Genomic DNA, 20,860 nt, shown 5'->3' with positions numbered 1-20,860 from the left:
TTAGCCTCTTTTTAAAAGGCAGTAAGTAAATTCATCATATCAAGAAAAAAAGAGCAATGAATATATTTCCTTTCTGAATCTCCCTCTGTGCTTTCGGCTGCCTCGGTCTGGAGTCGCAAGGCACTTATGGGCTGGTCAGCACTCAGACTCAAGGCAGGGAATATCTAACTCAAACACTTGAAATTGAATGAAAGAAAATATTAAGAATATAAGGCTGAATATTAATGAAACTGAGAAATGAAAGATACTTAATAAGATATATTCAAAGTAATTAGCTTCTTAATAAGATATTTAATAAGATATATACAAACTCATAGGCTCCATTAAAAGATATTTAATAATATATATATTAAGTCAGACCCATTAACATATTGCTGCTGTTAAATATGTTGATTGATATTTTTGTCTGAGTTTGATAACCTACACTGTTGCATTATTTCAAATGGAATATTATATGTGTACATACAAAGACATATCAACATGTAAAAATCTGTTCTAGACTTTCTAAATTATTCATTATTCATGAATGTGTACTTTGGAGGAGTTTTATAGATTATAAAATATAATTGAATAGTTATAAAATATAGTAGATTATAAAATATAATTGAATAGTTTTATAGATTATAAAATATAATTGAATAGAAATGTGAATCTTGTGTTACTTGGTCTAAGTTTTCCCAAATAGATGACTTTGAAATAATGAGAGGGACCTGAACATGAGAATTCTGAGTTTACTAAAGTTTTCATCGAAGGCTTTTTTTATTTTTTGGGTACCTGGGATTGAACTCAGGGGCACTGGACCACCGAGCCACACCCCCTGCCCTATGTTGTATTTTTTTAGAGAGAGGTCTCACCAAGTTGAGAAGCGCTTGGCTGTTGCTGAGGCTGGCCCTGAACTCACGATCCTCCTGCCTCAACCTTCTGAGCCGCTGGGATCATAGGTGTGCACCACTGCACCTGGCACTTACCTAATGCTTTAAAATATTAAAGTAGCATCTTCTCTACTCAGTGCCTTTCATTCGTGATGCAAATCTACGGTGTCAATGATTTGTGAAGACCGTTTTGAGCGCTGGGAACCTGCCAGTGTACAGCATTGGCTCTCTAGAACCCTCAAAGTCAGGTCCACACTTCATTGAAAAGCTCACGAAGACCAGCATTTACTCTTTTCCACAGTTCTTTCTTCCACACTTTGCTCAAGGGTATTTCTCCAAGCCCATGCAGGTGCTGTTGCCTTAACTAGGTTTTCTTCTCCCTTTCTGTGGGCCCCGACCCTTGACCCTTGCTCTTCCCCCGCCACTCCTGGCTTTGACCTCACCAGCCTCAACCTCCCTACCCCATTCCCCTGACCTCATCCCACACCTGTTAGATTTGTAATTTGAAACTTACTTAATGTCATTTTTTTTCTTTAAACTATAAGCATCAAAAGAGCACATCTGTAACTCTGGCTACCTGGGGAGCCAAGGTAGGAAGGTCATGAGATCAAGGTTAGAGCTCAGTGGAGAGCACTCTCCTAGCATGCGCAAAGCCCTGGGTTCCATCCCCAGCACCACAAAAAATTTACAAGAGCAGGTCAGGACTGAGGCAGTTTTGCTCTTCAGCACACCCCCAGAGCTTGGCATGGTGCTCACAGTAGGTGCTAAGTCATGATGTTTTGGCAATTTGGGATGGGAGACACATAACTTCAATACCCTGTGCTCATTGATATGATAAACAGTGATAGAATTGCTAACATAGAAAATTAAATTTGATCATTTCTTATTGACACATTAGTAAGTGCAATGGAAGAAGACTCACTAATGCCATGACAGCATTTAATAAAGATTTTACCATAGAAAGCGACTCAACCTTGAAGACCAATGAGAAGCAGGTACATGAGAGAAAGGGTGTGCAGACCAGGCACAGGAGGCTGGGGCAGCTGTTTGGTAAGGGTTACCAGGGAAAGCCACGCATGGCTGGAGTCCCTGGGGAAGGGTGAGTGGCACAGTAGAAACTCCCTGGAGGGGCCATAGTGGCAGGTGGGCCACCCTGGTAGCTTGGGGGAGAGAGAGTAGGAGTCTGGACTTGAGTGATGCTATTCCAATGGGGTGATATGGAGTTGGCAGCTCAAACTTTTTCCCCTCTGCTAATCATTAGATTCAATCTAATGGGAGCAAAGATGTGCTTTGTGGAAAGGAATATATACATGTATTCATTCATCCTGTCTTTCTCTCTGCCTATCTGTCTGTCTATCCATCCATCCATCCATGTATGCATGTCAGCATTGGTGATCCAGGGGTTTTTAGGGGCTCCCCTTGCTCAGGGACAATGGAGATCTGTGATCACTGATAAGTGAAGCACAGGTCCTTGCGGCAAGCCTGTGGAGTCAGTGGATGCTCCTCATCACAGCTGCAGGCCTTGATTGGCAGCAGCCCGCAGTGTGGGCCGTGTTTTGTTTTCTGTCAGCAGTGTATCACAAGTATTTTCCTCAGTGGGCTGAACATACCCTGAGTGGGAGGCTGATAAAAGCAGCCCCATTTTCATGCATCACCCTGAACTATTTCAAAGGGAAGAGGAGCAGCTGTGACAGTGTTCACAGGAGCCACTGGGGTGGTCTCATCTTTGTAGTCTAACAATAATAGTGCACCCTGGCTTGCATTCCTCAGCTGGAGAAGAGCAGAGGTGCCTAAGCAAGACATGCTTCCTCCTTGACAAGTCTTAAAACTGCATCTGCCATCAAGGAAATGACATCCTTGCCCTTCTGGGGAATTTCTCTTCAAAGTAAGCGCAGATAAGTCATCTTCATAGATTTATTACATGTCTGAATCAATATTTATCGCATACAGTTACTTGAAATAATGTGTAACAGCTTGGTATTTACTTAAACAATCCAAAGGGTTTTTATTTTCCGCCTAGCTGCAGGAATATACAAAGAAGTCTTGTACACATGCAGAAGACCATCGTAGTAAGAATACTCTGCTCCACAAGTAGGTCTAAGTATTGTTGTTCCTGTTTTGTGATTTGTGGGTCAAGAGTCATCTTTGTGTATTTCTGAGTGTCCTATGAAAAAGTTATCTTACAAAGGGACTTTGTAATACATGTGACGTGACCAAATATATTAGCAAGATGTATTGAGTTACAAGATATAATTGAGTCTAATACAATGAATATCTAATGAATGTTATATAGATAAGCATGTCAGTAGATATCATATCCATATCAATGTATATATTTATATATCATAGTATTATAATAATAGATATAGATGTCAATATATCAATAAGTATATACTATAGAGTAGATCTTGGGACATGGTACTAAAACTTTAGTAGTTTAATGTTGAACACTCTTGAGTTTAAAAATGTGAAAAATGACATTTCTTGATGGTGTGACTATCTGGTGTTCTATTTTATAATATCACCATAGCTCCTTCAACAGCTCAAATTACCTCTTTTCATACAAAACATATAGCAATTAAAAATGCACAAAATAAAAGTGAATGTGCTATATAACATTATGCACAGTACAATATAGAGCAAGTTCTGCATGAATGAAATCAATCACCATGTGCTTGGATCTAATTAAGTTCGTGTTTCTGAGAACCTTAAACAAAAGGAAGCATTAAGACCATCTCAGAGGTCACAGGAGATCAGAGTCTAATGCCAAATTTTTTTCTAGAGAACAGATGTGTCTGAAAAAGCTATTATAGATGGTAAATTTAAGCAGATGTACATTTTCTTGATCCATAAGAAAATTGTCATTTGTTCACTTAAGTTGACACAGATTTCTACAGAGAGAAGAGTCTTATGAAATAAAAGCTGGTACAGATTGGTATCTTAATCCAGACATTACATAGACAGCTTTGACCCTTTAAATAATAATGACAAAATGAAGGGGTAGATGAAATTTTAATAATAATTATTTTACTAGTATGTCCACTAGCATCTATCTAAATGAGATACATGTACCATTTCAGCTGTATTTGCAAACATGAGGCTTTCACACAGACACCCAAGATGTTATTTTAACTGCTATTCCTTTCACCAAAGAGAAACAAAATATTTCATCTCCTTATTGCGGCAAAGATTTAAGTGTAACAAGTGAAGTGTAAGCCAGGCGCCCTGCAGCTGGGTTGAATCAGGGGTTTTCACACAGGGCTCAGACTGCCTCCTAGGGGATTCTTGCTTGCCTGGGACGCTCTTGTGCCCTGCCGTGAGTGACACATACGAGCAGTGCCTCTTGGGCTCCTGAGGTGCCCGTGCCTTCCACTCCCTGTACAAGGGCTTGCTGGCTGCTGCAGGGAGCTGCAGGTGGTTTCCTCTGTCCCTTTAGTATTAGTGTCTTTGTACTCACTTAACCTCTAAATACTAAATGAAACTGAAATTATTTAAGTCAGCTAGCAGGAGAGATAAAGCCTACTATTACGAGTGTGTATTTAGGGAAAAAAAAAGAAATGAAACTTCAATTGACTAATACTAGCCATAAAGAAAATTATGCTTAATTTTAACTGTATTTTTGAACAGTTGAGACTTGTTATTATAGACAAATTGCTTGTTGAACAGTGAGATTGGTGAGTTTCTATTACCATCTATGTTCACATTTTCTGTCCTTGGTGAGGATTGGGTGTGGGGTCATGGGCTTGAGGAGTCATGATTCACAAGAAGAAGGAGGGCAAAGAGAGATGGGAGGGAAGGTCCTGTGCAGTCACTTTCTCCAGAACTTTCATTCCCACACCGCAAACCAAAGAAACGTCTTTGGTAATAAAATTTCCTGAAACACTCTGTCGTATTTTGTGTGGCAGAAGCAGCTGTGCATCAGTCATATCATGAGTGCTGATTTGTCCATAGGAAATTTGTGACCAGGGTGAGTAGCCAAATGTCCCATGGATAATAGAAGCAGCAGCATAAGATCCACTTGGCACCTCCTTAGGTCTGCTCTTGGAAGCAGAGGAGCATACTTACTGACCCCACAGTCCTGGAAGCAAACTCTTTATTCTTCCCATTTCTGAATGAGGAAAGTGAGTCACAGGTGAAGATAATTTGCCCAAAGACATTAAGTCCAAGTATGAAAAATCCTCCTCTACTGTTATTCATTAAATAGCCTTGACTCTGTAGACAATGTTATTTTCCCAGCAAGTGAGTTACCTAGAACAGAAGCCTAAGCTAGCAATGCCGGTTAAAGACCAATTTGGCCCCGCAAAATACCAGGGTCATGCATCCCTGCTAAATGGAATCTTTTTTTACAGGATCTGCTGCTTATATATTCAAATGCAAATGATCTACTTCTCTGTGATATTCTGCTACTCCGTAGATGGCCTGATGGGTAGTGTACGATTTATCAGTCCTAACAATGAAACTGTTTCTTACAATTCTATTGTTTTCTAATTTTCCTTCTATATGGAAAACAAGAACTTTCATGTTGGTATGAATATGGTTTTTCATAAAAGAAGACTGAGTCTTAAACTAGAACAAGGAAACAGGGAAAAGTAACTGTCAGAGGAAAATCGAACTTGATTAAGATTCATACTGAAACATAACTATGTGACACAAGCCCTCAGGGAATGAATGGTGTGTGTGTGTCTGTGTGTGTGTGTGTGTGTGTGTGTGTGTGTGTTTTGTGCACACACATGTACATGCACGTGTGAATGCACGCTGCTTCTTGTTTTTATGTTCTTGTCTGTTTATCTTTCCTTTGCTCATAGGCCCCAGCATGGATCTCTGAGAAGTAGTTCCAAAGTTCACATTCCTGAAGTCTTCCTCTGCAGACTCTCCTTCTGCCTCTCACACTGGGTTCCACACACTCAAATTCCCTAGATGGATTTTCCCTTGGAACATAGAACCCCAAATTCCTAAGGTCGCCCCTCTCTCCCTCCTGCCAGACCTTTCCTTTGGTTCCTCTCTGTTAACCTGTTCTGTTAATCATGTCTGACCTTCTGAAACCTCTCGCTCCTCCCTGGTCCTCCCTTTGTAGCCTCAGCTCCAGCTGGGTTCACGTGGCATGTTCACAGTTACTGACTCTGTGTCCTCAGCTGGCCAGTTCACTTCATCTCCCAAATAAGGATGATGACGTTCCCCTCACAGGCTCCTTAGGGGGACAGAATTATGTGGTGACTATAAAATTCTGAGCAGGGAACTTGGCACCTAGGCTGCATGTTAGCTATTCTTTATTATGACCTCCTCAGTGTGACCCCATGGTGAAGTCATTGTTTCTCACATATTTAGAAGATTCATGAACTGCTTCATCAACCAATTGCATCCAAGGACCCCAGTAAACAGGTACTGCCCTCATGGAGCCCACAGCCTGGGAGGACAGGTCAGTCTGCCAAGGGAGTGTCCAGGCACATTTAACTCTAGTTCCTCCCACTGAAGTCACAAAGTGCCTTGCAGGGTGAGGCGTGGGCTGCAGTTTAATGGGTAAATATACCCATATTCACTGCATACGGATTTTAATTTACTACAGCCAAGACTATAAACAAATAATTTTGCAAATCCTGGGACAAATATTTAGGGATGTGAGTTCACTCCTGTGTATTGTTTCAAGACTTTTTCACTAAATTCAGCATCCAGCTGGTAACTGGCTGCATGCTCTTTTTCCCCACCTGGGGTGAAGTTCAAGTCAATCAGCCACAATGAATATGGCTCAGATCTCCACTCTCAGCGCTGTGACAGGCGCTGTAGGGAGTCCAAAGGTGTCTCTGTTCTTTGGGATTTGAGCACACGGAGTGGTCACACGCATGAAGCAGTGAAAGCAATAAAACACAGGACAGGGCAAGGCAAGGGAGGAGAGCCATCAAAACATGTCAATTTGGGCAGAGTCATCAGAGAAAGAGCCTGGTCAGTCAACAAGGTGGTCAGTCGCAGGCCTGCGTGCCCTCGAGAGGCTCTGGAACGTGGGTCTTGTTTTCAGGGATGGAGAGCAGGCAGTAATGCTGAGGAGTCACTGGAGAAATACTCAAAACCTGCAGGCTCACGGGGGACAGTGACCAATACCGCACAGTGATAGGAACACTGTCTTGGCCAACAGGACTGGCGAGGACACAGGGAATCTTAAAATCATGATATTTACAAACCATGGGTTATTAAAAGCCTCAAAGCCACAAGAGAAAATGTCCTCCCCTGTGTTGGTGGCAGGGATTCTGACTCGCATGGCCCTGTCTGGTGCCCTTGCGAGACACCTAGGCATGAGTTGGCTTCAGCAGGAGAGTCAGGACTGCTCTGGGGAGGAAGATGGGCCACGGGGAAAGTGCCCATTTCCTCACCTGCCATTGATGTTCTGATCCTCTGTTCCTCTGGGGTTCTGTTCACTGACGTGCAATCCCAGGCCCATGGGGATATGGTGCAGAGACCCCATGGACAGCAGGGTCTGGGGCAAGACTTGGGCTCAGGTCAGGACTCCACTGTGGAGGTAGACTGTCGCCCTGTGCATCCTGAGTGGGACTTTCTGTCTCTGCCCTGACTGACCACGGGCAGATCTGGATCAAGTCTTCTCACTGAGGAACCTCTGAAGCTTTCCATTCACCCCGCAGTACTGGGCTGTCCTCTCTCACAGGCCCCTTCTGGACACTGTACTGCTCTCTAGATTCACGACCCTGGCAGGACCGCAGAAGTTTCTTCTCACTGGTTTTCCATCACATCTATCAGCTGTCACCGTGTTCACTTATCAGCATTCACAGGCACATGGGCACACACACACACCTGTCATCCCCGGTTCTTGGGAGCCTGAGGCATGAGGATTGAAGCTGGAGTCCAGCCTGGGCAACTCAGTGAGACCCTGTCTCAAAGTGAAACTTAAAAAAGAGAAATAAATTTGATGAAAGAATAAATGGGCACATTATTGTGCCAAGAGTTTGGGGGATTTGGGTGGTTTGATTTTGAGAGGAGAAAAGAACCCTTTTTCACTAAGAGGGATAAAAAAGGTCAAGTTTTCCAAAATGTGCAAGTGGAGAAGCCTTTGGCTCAGGAGCTATGCTGGAGACACACAAGCTTACTGTCCGACCTTTATTGCCTGATGGAATATGACTTGCCGAGAATCGATTGACCTGCATCAATTCTTCTTTGAATGAAGAGTTTGACAAGTGAAGGAACTACCATTGGCAGAGCTCTAGGCTCCAGGGGAGGATCCAGCTGTTGGGATCAGGTGAAAAGGAAAATAGCCATTTGTTATGCAAAGAAAAGACAATTAACTTATCTATGTGTGCCCTTGGATACACAGGAACAAGTGACTTCAGAGGTGTCAGTGACATGTTTTTTCAGCCATATTCTCAGTTGCAATGGAGCAATACATTAACAAAATTGAGTCCTTCTGTATATTTATGTTATTTCTTAATTTGAGAGAAAGTAGAAGTGTATTCATGTTCAGCTGTAAATCTTGTTTTGCAGTGAAACACTAGGAGTGGGATACAAAAAACTTCAGTTGTAGAATAAACACATCACTTTACCTAGTTCAATTGTTTTCCTTTTCATTTTTCCACCTCTATAGCAACATAGCTTATTAAAAAGCAAAATGTTTACCTGACATGCCTATGATCCCAGTGGGTCAGGAGGCTGAGGCAGGAGGATCACAAGTTCAAAGCCAGCCTCAGCATTTAGTAATATTCTGTCTCAAAACAAAAATAAAAAAGGGCTGGGGATGTGGCTCAAGCGGTAGCGGGCTCGCCTGGTATGCGTGTGGCCCGGGTTCGATCCTCAGCACCACATACAAACAAAGATGTTGTGTCCGCCGAGAACTAAAAAAAATAAATATTAAACATTCTCTCTCTCTCTCCTCTCTCACTCTCTCTTAAAAAATATAAACAAAAAAGCAAGTAAATAAATAAATAAATAAATGTATGTCAGAGAGATGTTGCTCAGGGGTGGAGCCCTCTTGCCACTCCCCAACCCTCTGCCCCCCAGTTCAATTCCTAGGACCAATGGGAGAAAAAAAAAAGAAAGAAAAAACACTGTTTGTTTTTACAATGTGGAAAGCTGGGCTATATTCACTTATATTCACTAGCTATTTCATCATGACTGTTTAGTTAGCAGGAATGTGTCATATTGAATTTATGCATTTTCTGTTGGTAGTTTCCAGAAGACTTTAACCCTTGCTATTAATTTGATGAATATTCATTTAGGATCTGCTCTGTGTTAGGCTTCTTTCTGGAGATCGGGGATATAATAGTGAGCACAACCCATTGTTATTTCAAGCCTCTCTTAAAACTTGCTTCTTCTTTGGTTACTTTTCTGAATCTTCTTGTTTATTTTCCCCCCACCCCCCACCTTCCCTGTCTTCCCTCCTGGGCTAGATAAGATGCAGGATTTCTCAAAGCCCTCTCCCTGGACTCCCTCTGCCTCACCCTCTACCCTCCACCACCTCATGGCCCTGCAACATTGCACATTTACATCAGTCCCTCTTCAATCCTCTCCTCTCCTAGGCCTTGTGGTCTGGCCATGCACTGGAAATTCAACTTGGAAATTTAGCTCTCAAAACAAACACACTCATCTACTGAGATATCCAATGAGTAAAAGGCATTTCAATAAATTATGATGAACTATGATAAGAAAAAGAAACAGAATACTTTAAGAAAACACTGGGCTGGAACCTAAACTGGACTGTGTAAAGGAATCACTATGGAAGTGATGTGAAGCTGTGACCTGAAGGTTCATTTAACATTAGTTAGACACAGTTCAGTTGTCTGAAGGCCATGTTCCAAGAAGTACGTGCAAATGCCATGGGGTAGGGAATGTGCATTCTGAGGCATGGAAGAAAGAGCAGTGTGTGGGCTCTGGAAGGAGAGAAGTGAGACAAGACTCTGGAGAATCCACCTGGGTGTGAGAAGGGAGCTTCTGAAGTCGGTCACAAGTGTTGCTTCTTATGCTGAGAAGCCATTTTCAGCAAGCTGTTCACTTTACCGCGTCTGTGTCCTCAGCAGCCTTCTAAGTAGAGGCCAAGGCCAGGTAGGGGCCAGGGCATCGTGGCCTTGGCAGTTCAGCACTGAGCTATGGCTCTGGGCAGATGGTTGGCAGCGAGGTTGGAGGTGCACATGTGGCCTTGAGCTGGTAGCAGTGGTGATTCTCAGTTGGACAGAGGTGGGGAGGAGGATGGAGGGGACAAAGATGGTGTCCAGGTTTGTGCCTTAAGCAGCCAAGTGAGTGGCCAGTCAGGGCATTAGAAGAGTGGCCATGCCAGGAGACAAGGGTGGCTTGGGTCTGTTGAGTGCATATTGCTGTGAGACTCTCAGTGGAAACGCCCAGCAGGCAGATGGTTACGGGCTCTGGAGCCAAGAGAGCAGTCTTGCTTTGTGGCTCTGAGTGTAGTATTCATCAAGTAGCCTTGAGTGTAGACATGTCTTCCAGAGATTAAACACGGTCACCGCAAGCTCAGAACCTGATTCTCTCCTTGGACCCCTCCCTCTTTCTTACTGTTTACATGTCAATTGTCTAGTCTTGTCAGTTTTCTCTCAGTGTTTTTTTCTTTCTTTTATTTAGTTTTTGGGGGTACTGGGGTTGAACTCAGAGGCCCTCCACCACTGAGCCACACCCTGAACTATTTCGTATTTTATTTAGAGACAGGGTCTCACTGAGTTCCTTAGTGCCTTGCCATTGCTGAGACTGGCTTTGAACTCATCATCCTCCAGTCTCAGCCTCCCGAGTTGCTAGGATTAGGATCATAGGCATGTGCCATTGCTCCTGGATCTGTGTTCTTTCTTATTCACGTCACCGTTCCTGGTTCCAGTAGTTTTACTGGGTTCTTGTTACTTTTCACCAGAACTATTGCATACTCGAGGGTGGTGGGACTGGTTTCCAGAAGATTCATCAACTAGTGGAGGGAGCCAGGAAGGCTATGCCCGTTAGCACTGTCATTTGTCTGAGAGTCTTGGCCGTGGGGAAAGAAGGAAGGGACCCCTGGGATTTAGGATACAGAACAGGGAGGTGAAAAATCATATTTGATTAAACTGGTCAGGCAGACATCAGGATTGCCCTTGCATACAGGCAGACTAGGATTTTTTCCTTTTCATCTTAGCTGCTATTATGCACCAAATGACATTTTATTCTACCACTCTGCTCTCCATACCTTCAGCTGGCCATAATAATTCTTTCAAATGAAAATGAAACAACTTAGAACTAGGGATGTGTATTTGACATTTTTCTAAATAGTTCACATGTATAAAACCATTTGATACCTATAAATATTCTGTGAGGTCCCTGTATTATCCCATTTTACAGATGAGGAAATGAGGAACATGGATGGTATGGAGTGTCTTTCCCAACATCACACAATTTATAACCGGTCTGGCTCCAGAGTCTGGACCATCCTCCAGGAAAGTGAGGCCCTGAGCATGTTCTGAGCACCTCTTAGTTGTGCTAAGAACAAGGGCTCCAGGAGAAATGCATCCAAGCAAATATTTAAACATGCAGAGTGCCAATGTCCGGCAGGGGACAAGAGCACACTCGGCAACTTCTTTTAAAACCAGGCCCCCTACATAGCTAAGAAGTCATTTCGTTCTTCAGAGGGGGTTGAGTTCCAGGAGAGATGGCTGACATGGAAGGCACTTTCTCGAGGGAAACACCAGGGTGACCTCTGCCATTGTGTGTCCCGGGCACCTCCACGGTCCCTAAGCTGCATGTGAGGAGCGGCTGCAAAGGCAGCGTCCACAAGTTAGGTTGGGTGGTCGTCACCAAGGTCGCCATCATTTCCAATCAGGGGAAACAGCAGGTGAGTGGCGGCCCGCCTGTCTCAGGTAGGTAGAGGGGGGCCTTGGCGGAAACGGCAGTTTCCTACCTGATGGCCTGCAACCCTGAATCTGTCAGTCCGGACTCTCCCTCTTCTGTTTCAGATTTTATGGAACTTTCTAAATAGGCCATTTAGTATTTGTTACTCCTTTGGAAATGAATTTTCTGGTGCCAGTATGAGGTGTTAAGCATTTATAGACAGAAACTTTGGCCAAGAGCATAGAGGGTCTTGAATTGGCCTTTCACTGTACAGAAGAACTTGAACAGACTCAAGTGCAAATCCAGATTGGTAGAGGGGGCTGCGGGTTTGTGGAAGTGAAGTGTATGATGGAGCAAGTCATTTTTTTTCCAGTATCACTTAGTGATTATTAAGGCTGCTTTTTAATCTGACTCACTCAGATGGAAGTGCCAAAGCATCAGTAGTAAACAATCAGTGTAGTTAAATTACCGAGGCTGGCTTTGAATTTGTGAATCTCTTGCCTCAGCCTCTGGAACTGCTGGGATTATAGACGTGTGCCACTGCACCTAGCAAAGCTTTTAGTTTAATTGTGGGGCATTTGACCTGCACTATTCCCTTTGGTTTGGTCTGGTCTGGTCTTTGGAGCCTAGTGCAGAAGTGCAGTCCAAAACCATGCGTTTCTATCAGTTTTAAATTCCCAAACCAATGCGGCACTTAACATCTACTTGTGACCTTTCTTAGTTGATTTGGGCTGCTATGATAAAGGTGTCATAGACTAGAGAGATTAAACAACACATGTTTATTTCTCTTCTGGAGGTTGGGAAGTTCAAGACCAGGGTGCCAGCAGATCCAGTGTCTGGTGAGCACCCACTTTCTGGTTTGCAGATACTGCCTGTTCTTTGTGCCCTTACATGATAGACAGCAGAAAGAGGACAAGATCTGGTGTCTCTTTCATAAAGACCCTAATATCATCACAAAGGCTCCATCCTCATGACCTAATCACCTTCCAAAGGCACCTCTAAGTACCATCACATTGGGGGTTGGGCTTCAACATACAAATTTTGGGGGCGGGGTGACGTATAAGATCAGTTCACAGCCTTACCTTCCTACATCCAGGCCTCTGGTTGAAGGCTGGGAATTTTTTAGTGTCCAGAAGGCTATTGTTTTAGTCAGATTTTTAGCTGCTGTCACCAAAAGTTTGGACAAGAACAACTAGAGACATAAAAGTTTATTTGGCTCATGGTTTCAGAGGTCTTAGTGCATAAATGGCCAACTCCATTGCCCTGGGCCCAGGTGAAGTAGAGCATCACGGAGAAAGGTGTGATGGGGGAAGCAGCTCAGGACCTGGGCACCAGAAGCAGAGAAAAGCTCCATTTTCCAGGGACAGAAATAAACTCCAAAGGCACACCCCTGGTGACCCACCTTCTCCAGCCACACCCTTTCGGCCTATAGTTACCACCCAGTTAATCCATATCAGAGCATTGATGCACTGAAGGCTCGTGTAACCCAATCATTTCACCTCTAAACTTTCTTGCATTGTCTCACAAGAGCTTTTGGGGGCACACGTCATATCTAAGCCATAACAGCTGTTATCCCAAGGGGACTTACAAACTTGTTGATTATGGGAAGAAGGAAGGTAATTTGCAGAGTCCTCTAAGGCTAAGGGGAGGGGTGTTGACTATTTTCATTTGTTTCCCAGGGGCAGCAATTACATATCCCACAGCAAATCTAGTTATAACTTAGTTTTACCTTATTTGGCATACAAAGGGACAAGGTCCCACTTATCTCTAGAGCCACAGATATTGAAAAGATATGCAGAGTTCTTACAGGGGCTTTAAGTAAATAAAGTGCAGGTGATTCTCTTCCTACATGTGAGATGTATAAATCTTTCAGGATTGGGTGGGGCTAGCTTGACATCCCTGCGACAAGCCTGTGAAAACCAAATAAATATTTTCCCATAAAACTAGGAATTGCATTTAGGAGCAGTTAACTCTCAGGCCCAGAACAACCTAGACAAAGCATAAAGTTTGGAAGGATCTGAGTTACACTGAAAGTAGATCTCAGAATGAGACTACAACTTTAGCTCATTTAATTTTATTTCTTTCCCTAGCTTGATCTTACTCAGGTTAACGTGTGGTGGTGGGAGGGAAATGAGGCACGGGGGCCAGAAAAGTGCTGTTCTTATTTGGAACCACATGAATCTACTTCATCTAGGAGGCAAGGCAGTTGAAAACAGCATTAAAATAGGCCTCTGGATACTGGGTGTGTCCCAGGATTACCACAGGCCTGGTATCGGTGGCATTTCCTCCACACTCAGTGACATGGGATTCTCCTGCATCTCTCAGTCTCAGAGGAGAGTAGAGAACCCTGATGTTCTTCGCAGCCTTGAACTAAGGAGCTGGTGGTCCTGTCTTCATTCTGTGGTTGGGAGACCAGGCTGGAGATGGTCATGTGGGTTCACGGAGCTACCCATGGTCCTGGTCTGAGGAGGAGAAGAGTGAAACCACAATTATGTCTGTAGCAGGGTGCTGAGGTCCTGCTGTGCATGTAGGGCATCCAAGTCAGGGCGGAGGCAAGTGCACACATTGTGGGTTTCAGTGGAAGTTAAACAGGCTGAATATCCAGAAAACATTAGAGAGATCCCAGCCTCCAAAGATGGGGCTACTGAGCACGGCTACGTGTTCACCTGTCCCTACATAGATTTTCGTCTGTCAGTTGGGGCCCTGCAAAGGCTCTGGGAGCAGAATCTGCTGGAGTGGGTATAGGAGGCGTTGTAACCAGGGCCCACCATGGACCCTAGGAAGGAGGAAGGAGGCCTTCCAGGTGCAGTTCTGGATGCAGGTCTCACAGCACACTGGTTTGCTCCAGATCCTCAAGATAAAATGAGCTCTCACTCTTGCTGCTCCTTTTTGGAGAAGACAACCTCGACCAAGGAAAAGTCTACTTAATTTTATCTATCTTTCAATAAGCTTGCTCTTTTTTTTCTTTTCATGTCAGGTGGGTAATGTGCCAATGTGGTAACAAGGTTTGAGGGAGGTGTCTCCCAGACAACAGTGGGCAAAACCAATCCCCATGCTTGTGAACCACAAAAGGATCAGGATTATTTTTAAAATTTTGTATCACTCTCCTAAGGCGTTGGGGTTCAGCTTTGTAGATCAGAGCTTTGTAACCAAGCCTTCTTAAATGAGCTTAGAATGAGAAATTTCAAATGAATCGGTGCGTAATAAATCGACTATGAAAATAAGCCTGTTACAGAATAAGTCCATAGCTTGTGGCTACATTATCTTTTCTTCTCCATGACAGCACAGTGGAATGCTCCTTTAGAAAGTACTGAATTGGGTGAATTTTAATAGCTACTGCTTCTTGTGTTGAAAATTCACCAAGAACAGGCTTGTACCACCATCTCAGTAGCTTTGCTCTAAGACTCTTGAATTTTTGCCAATAGACTTACAATTTGAATGATCAGATGAATAAATGAACTGAATACGTATGATGTACCATCTTCTTTCATACCAGCCTGAGGAGGGGGGCAGAAATGTTTTCACTTTACCAATAAGAAAATAGAGGTTTGAAAAGAAGACATTACTTAAGATCATACTGCCTGTGAGTAGTTAAACCAGAGTGAGAAGTTAGTTCTTTATTTCTGAATTGCAGATTTCTCTGCCACAGTGTTCTGCCCCCTGAAATCTACTCATCATTTATTTATTCCTAGGCACTATGCCATTCTTTTTTCCCTTTTGCAGTGTTGGGGATTGGACCCCAGGGCCTCATGCACGCCAGGAAAATGCTCTACCACTGAGACATATCCCCAGCCCCAGGCCATATATATTCATGTTCATTATCTCATGAAACTCATATCCATTGTAACCCAATGATAGAGGAACTAATTTCATGGATGTCATAAAACTGAAGTTCAAATGTATTATGTAAACTGCCTATGGTCACACAGAGGGCAATATCTGTACTCTCTTTAAAAGGTTTATTAATTGGAAGGGCCAGGATGGATGTCTCACTTCAGAAGGAAGGTGTGTTATTTTGATAACTGAAGCTATAAGCCACACCAATTGCTGTAGGCTAATAGGTAGGAGGGAAATACGTAGAAAAAAAATGGATCATGTCCTCCTAGAAAACCATTTCTAATGAGATCTCTGAGCAAATTATAAACACAGAGGAGAATGATTGGTAATCAAATATTGTTATTACTAATTGTCTTAGACTATCCAGACTGAGATAACTATAAATAGGATGCTGATAAACAACAGAAACTTATTGCTCATACTTTGGGAGCTGGGAAGTCCAAGGTCAAGGTGCCAACGTTTGGTGTCTGGTGTGAACGCATATCTGACTCACAGGTGGTGCCTTCTTGCTGTGTCCTCACATGGTAGATGGGGCAAGGCAGCTCTCGAGGCCTCCTTCATACAAAAACTAATTCCATCATAAGGTTCCTCTATTATTAGTCATTTCCCAAAGGCCCCCTTGCCTAGTGTCATTATATTGGGTGATAGGGTTTCATCATATGAAGTTTGAAGGGACACAATATGTAGCAATAACCAAAACACCTGTGTAGAATGATGGCGAGCAAAGCTGGGCTGGGCAGAGATTTCCTTTTGTCTAGGTAGGAGTCAGGAGGAAGCACAGGGCTTGCTGAGGGCTAGAGCTGAGCCAGACAGATTCATGGGAGACGGAGTCAGCACAGAGAAAGAGGGGGCTGACCTTCCTTTCCAGGGGAAAAAGCTGCTGGTTCCTGATTCTGTCTGTGCAAAAGGGGGATAATTTTTTCACTTGTAATTTAATGTGTGATAGAGGTATTTTGAGTTGAAAGTATCGTTGATTGGTTTGCATGTTGGTCTGCAAATTGAACATCATACATGCATTGGAGTGCTTCAGGCCTGGGCCTTGTCTTGGTCTTTGGTTGCTATGACAGTAATCATGTGGGTTGAAATGACTGAGGAACACTTCTTGTTTCCTGACTTCAGGCTTGGTTTAGAAAGAGGGACAACAGCTAAAAAAGCCTTAGATGTCATCATCTCCTTGTTGGAAGAACATGGACAGGGTGGGAATTATTACGAAGATGAAAACTCCTGCCATAGCTTCCAAAGTGCATATCTGCTTGTGGATCGAGACGAGGCCTGGGTGCTTGAGACCGTAGAGAAGTACTGGGCTGCTGAGAAAATCACAGGTGAGTGGTGTTGAGCATGTGAAAAACTGAGATGGATGTTGACTGGACCCACAGCACCAGATCCAGAGAAATCATGCTATCGTGCAGCCTCTGTCTGTGCTGGCTCTTCATGCCTAAACACACTGTTCACTTCTGGGCATCTGTTTCTGGAAATGCACCTGGGGTTTTCTGAATCTGGAGTGAAGGGGTGCTGGCCCTTGGGAAGCATATTCCTAACATTTCCTATTTTCTGTTTGCTTTCCAGGCAGAACCCAATTCTGACTACAGGCTGCTGCATGACTCAAACTGTTACTCTGTTGACCAAGATGGTCATTGAGAAATCCCTTCAATGGGAAACTGTCCTGAGTTCGAATCAGCTACCGTGACCTGTAGCTGTTTGTGGTTGGAATGGTCCTCTAAAAGAAGGAGTTTGTGTCTGTGTGAGGATTATTCAGTGCTACTCTAGACCAATCAGGCCATTTCTCTGTGAGGCAATGTTCCTAGAAGGACATAGAACTTGGTGATCCTCATGGAAGGAATTAGTGCTCATAAAATTGCTGCTCTATGGCTCTGGCTCCTAAGACAGCACAGGGAAGGAAACATTAGAGGTGGGAGTGGTGACCTTGAATCAGTACCTCAGCACTTTCATATTCTAAATGGGATTGGATCCCAGAATGGGTTAAAAGGCTCCCAAGAGTTCTAAGGATTGGCCAGTGACATATTCTTACATTCTTTAGGACAGAATGATAAATGCATAGCAATGCACTGCCACTCTTCCCTCCTGTATCCACAAAGACATGGCCAGTAGATTCCTGCATACTTCTTATTGAGCCTATAGTTGACCTATGTATTTTTTTCAACCTAATTTACCAATGAATCAGAAATGATGTTGAGATGAAACCTGTTTGCCACACTTGCCTTAGGGGTGACTGGCGCCAGATCTGACCTGAGTTAGAAGCAGATCTGGTTCAGTCATTGGAAGTCATACTTGTTTCCTGTGCACAAAGTCCAGTAATTAGGGCTTCTCTGGATGTTGGGCACATTGAACCCCATACACAGTTAGTTGCCCATGGAGGCAGAGAAATCTGGATAGTGGTTTCCTGGTCAAAATGTGTGAAGGCAGTGTCTGCCTGGCTAAGGGAGTGGTGTTTTCTCATTCTCATAAGACTATTGAATGGGCTAGAGGGTCCCTCAACAACCACAGTAATTTCTCTACCCCTCTCTACCTAGCATGTAACCAGCAGGGCCTGTGCCCACTTTGCCCAACTCTTTCAGAATTTATAGGACAAGGGCAACCTGTGTGGCCCATCAGGTCTCCATCTCTCCCACAGTGCAGGAACCTCATGCTCCTTTCTTTAATGTTTTTAGTTATAGATGGACACAATACCTTTATTTTGTTTATTTAGTTTTTTTTTATGTGATGTTGGGAATTGAACCCAGTGTCTCACACACACTAAGCAAACTGTCTACCACTGAGCCACAACCCCAGCCCTCAAACTCCTTTCCTAAGAGGAAGTGTTGTGGATAGACACAATACCTTTATTTTATTTATCTTTATGTGGTGCCGAGGATCAAACCCAGGTCCTTGCACATGCTAGGTGAGCGCTCTACCGCTGAGCCACAACCCAGCCCCTGAAGTCTTCCTGTTGAATGGTTCCATTGAAAAGGCTAGTGGGCCATGCTTCAAAGCCATCATATTACTTTTAAGTAGAATCAAAGACGTTTTGATCTATAACTTCATTTCAAAAGCTGAGCCCCTTCAAAATATAGCTTAAAAAATCCATATTCACAAAATGAATGTTGTCTTTCACTAAACATTCAAATTAAAAGAAAACACACAATCATTTCTTGGGCTTATCGATTTCTTGTCCTGTGATCCCAGCAGTAGTGTGATTGATACTAGTAGGTCAGTACTCCAAATGATGATTCCTAAAAGCAAATGTCGACCATAAGTCAGCCCTCTAGGAAAGTAACATCTATGGAGCTCTTTATGAGAACTTAAAAAAAAAAAAACCTTAGTGTAAATGATATCAAAATCACCAGTTTAGGCTAAAACAATATTTTAAAATTTTTAAATAGTTTATAATTTGACTCCTGTGGTACGCTCTGAAAAAAATGAATGGAAAAATACCAGTGCCCATCATCCAGGAGTGCTTATTTTGGAAGTGTAAATCAGTGAAGCAAAACATCCTGGGTGCACTTAGCCCAGCACTGAGCCTGCCTCTAGGGACTGGGTTTTAGGAAGTAATGGCTCTATAGCAGCTTATAGTTTAGACTGACTTGCTTTCTCCCACTTTATTGTTCAAGAATTTGGAAGCTTAGCATGTTCCTTGGGAGCAACAATTGTGAATGGGCCTTGTGCACTAGCCCTGATAGCTTGATATTTGCACTCTGAACACCGTCTCAAGCTTAAAGGCCAAGTTGCTCTCCATGTGTTTGAAGCTCAGCCTGCAAATACAGAAATGGAGGAAACAGGGCTGGAATTATAGCTCAGTGGCAGAGCACTTGCCTAGCATGTAGAGGCACTGGGCTCAATTCTCAGCACCACATATAAATAAATAAATAAAAGTATTGTGTCCATATTCAACTGAAAAAAAAAGAAATTGAAGAAACAGAGCAAGTCTGTCAGCTGAGAGGAATTCTCACCTAATCCTCATTCATTAAGGGAGAGTGTACTCAGAAGGCATTCCTTTCTGAGTTCATTTAGCTATACATATATTTATAAGGAAAATATTTCCATATATTTTTCACACATACATCTAGACACACATATATTTATAAGTACATTCTCCCCACTTTTTTGTGTACCAGGGATTGACCCCAGTCCTTTATTAAATTTTTTAAAATTTTGAGACAGTGTCTCACTAGATTGCTTATAGTCTCACTCAATTGCTGAGGCTGGCTTTGAACCTGAGATCTTCCTGCCTCAGCCTCCTGAGCTGCTGGGATTAAAGGCATGTGCCACTGTGTCAGGCCATTCCTTGTTCTGAAATGATTCATTATCATTGCCACGTGTTTTTCTAAATGTTGAAAAAATGTTGAACAAAGAAGTATCTGATTTGCATTATAGATTGTGTGTGTGTGTGTGTGTGTGTGTGTGTGTGTGTGTGTGTGTGTGTGTGTATTTGGGTGAGTCAGGGTGGTATAAAGTGGGCTTCTAGGTGAAAAAGAGTCAGACTGGGGAGGAGGGACCTGTGGTTGCTACAGAGCATTTCTGTGGAGGAATTTCTAAATCTTGTCAGCACTACCTCTTCCAAAGGACATTTCACTTCTCTTGTAGGTAATGCACACTTGGGGTTATTTAGAATGAAGGGCCTTGTGTATTTCATTTTGATTGTGAATTTAAGAGCAATAAAGTTATTTCACATTTAAAATGTGATGATGCCAATCAATATTGGTGGAACTAGAAAGGGGACCAAGATTGTGTTTCTTGCTTCAAAATTTGAATTCCTTCCTTCCTATAAAGTCAGTGTTCCAAGAAAGGATTTCCCATGAATTTACATTTCCTGATTAAGTTTTCCTAAGTGTACTTGCTTTGTACTCTGCAGAGGGAGTAAAGTGCATCTGCAATCAGCTTTCCCTCACTACAAAGATGGACGCGGAGCACCCTGAACTCAGGACTTATGCTCAGAGTCAACGCTGGTGGATGGGAGAGGATGAGTTCAATTTTTTCCAGATTTTTTCTCCAGCTGATGACTACTCAGACAACTTTGAAGGCAAAGACAGCTTAGAAAAGCAAGAAGGTGAGTTTGGCTGTCCTTTAGGATTCTCCTTCTCACACTTTGCTTGTAGCTTTTGCAGAGTACTGGTCTGGATTTGGAAGGATAAAGAGGAGGGGTAGAGAATGGACTATGACATAAAGACTCACTTTTAGCAAAATTCCCTGGTATCCAGGCAAGGAGACAACTTGTACTTATTTTTACACAGTATTTTCTTACCCATGGAGGTCCCTTGTTTTTACTGATGTTATTTTTTCTTTGAACATTGATGTTATCATGTGTCCTTTGTGATACTTATTGCAAATAAGTATACTCCTTATAGCTCAGTTACATATTTGGC

The 20,860-nt window shown here is 43.0% G+C and overlaps 1 non-coding gene and 1 pseudogene across 2 annotated transcripts in view; one reads left to right on the top strand and one right to left on the bottom strand.

Annotated features, from left to right (window-relative positions):
- The window catches only part of LOC144373315 (secernin-1-like), a 54,389-nt pseudogene that overhangs the window by 15,358 nt on the left and 18,171 nt on the right, over positions 1-20,860 (top strand). Inside the window, exons 3-4 of the transcript XR_013433042.1 lie at positions 16,620-16,822; positions 20,350-20,544. The product of XR_013433042.1 is annotated as a secernin-1-like (transcript). The remainder of the gene's footprint in view (positions 1-16,619; positions 16,823-20,349; positions 20,545-20,860) is intronic.
- Positions 14,635-14,738, bottom strand: LOC144373318 (small nucleolar RNA U13). The gene has a single exon (XR_013433046.1). It is a non-coding gene; the product is annotated as a small nucleolar RNA U13 (small nucleolar RNA).

The sequence above is a fragment of the Ictidomys tridecemlineatus genome, unplaced genomic scaffold (assembly GCF_052094955.1).
Source record: "Ictidomys tridecemlineatus isolate mIctTri1 unplaced genomic scaffold, mIctTri1.hap1 Scaffold_350, whole genome shotgun sequence".
NCBI lineage: Eukaryota > Metazoa > Chordata > Mammalia > Rodentia > Sciuridae > Ictidomys > Ictidomys tridecemlineatus.
The sequence above is the reverse complement of the archived record's forward strand: the minus strand, read 5'-3'. Positions and strand labels throughout refer to the sequence as shown.